The sequence below is a fragment of the Mandrillus leucophaeus genome, unplaced genomic scaffold (genome assembly GCF_000951045.1).
Source record: "Mandrillus leucophaeus isolate KB7577 unplaced genomic scaffold, Mleu.le_1.0 Scaffold281, whole genome shotgun sequence".
NCBI lineage: Eukaryota > Metazoa > Chordata > Mammalia > Primates > Cercopithecidae > Mandrillus > Mandrillus leucophaeus.
Genome location: NW_012102932.1, coordinates 1,032,600 through 1,034,037, shown reverse-complemented (window position 1 = coordinate 1,034,037; position 1,438 = coordinate 1,032,600).

Here is a 1,438-nt window from a genome sequence, read left to right as displayed (position 1 = left end):
AAAAAAAAAAAAAAAAAAAAAAAAAAACAAACACTTTTGCACTAGCAGAAGGCACTATTGATAGATGTTTGAGTGCCACTTGATCATTTGCCAACATGCTTATGTGCATGTCTCTGGGGAGAGAGGCCGTATGTTTCCTTCACAGGGACAAATCAAAGCAGATTTTGGGATGATTTCATTAATAAGATTATTTTTGAGAGGCCACATTAGTTCTAAAATGTATTGAGGTTGGTTTTATGAAAGATCAAATCTCCACTGAGAGTCTTGGTAATTTTTTTTTCTTAGTGATCTTTTAATGATTGGTTCTGAAGTTTCATATATGGAAAAATGGCAAGAAGACGAGCTAGATTATCATAGCCTAGTGTCATTCATTTCTCTTAAAATGTTACAATTAAGTACAATTAGTATTTAATGATGACATAGATTTTAATCATTTTTGACAAAAAGTTTTGTGCGTTTCCACTAAACACTTAAAAACAGTTTGTTTCAGCGGGACACCCTGGCTTACACCTGTAATCCCAGCATTTTAAGAGGCTGAGGCAGGAGGATTGATTGAGCCCAGCAGTTGGAGAACAGCCTGGGCAACATAGTAAGACCCTGTCTCTACTACATAATAAATAAAAAATAAATAAATAAATAAATAAATAAATAAATAGTGTTTTTATTTTATGCGCTCCAAATTCTTTTGTATCTGGAATCAGGATCCTGAGGACTAAGTTGTTCTTAGGGATGAATGAAATTTCTATGCCTCTTTTACCTTTCTAGGCAAATGTACATTCCATCTAGTTGACTGTGTAATTTATCCACACTGGGGCTTTTGAGAGTGAGAAAAAGGGGGTCTCAATAATAACTACACTGGGAAACAGGTCTGAACTGGGATGTGTGCTCGCTGCCTGTAGCATCATCATGACTAAATACTTTGGCTGCATATCAGCTTTTGAGAATTCTTAGAAGCCTTTGCTCCGGATACCTGCTTCATGGCTTTTAATATAGATTTCAGTACTATGATACCAGTCACGTAATATGTGTGCATTCGTATTCTAGGGAGTCATTTAATTGACCCTAGAGGAGAGTTTACCATATGGTGGGGATAATTTTGTTTCCCAACCGTTAGTTTTCTGAAATCAGTGGTTCAATATGTCTGGCAGCTTTCTCTTTCACAAAGGTGACCCAAATCACATGTTTGTGCTACTTTTTAGGGTTAGCAAGAGAGGCATCTATGAGGGAGAATAAGGTCTTGAAAGGTGGTGATTTCACAGAGAAGTTATCACAGGGAAAATATACCCAGAACCAGATGTTAGAAGTAAGCTGGAGGAAAAAACAAAATTTTTTTTTTTTTTTTTTTTTTTTGAGACAGGGTCTCACTCCAGTGCCCAGGCTGGAGTGCAGTGGCATGATCTTGGCTCACTGCAGCCTCTGCCCCCCTGGGCTCAAGTGA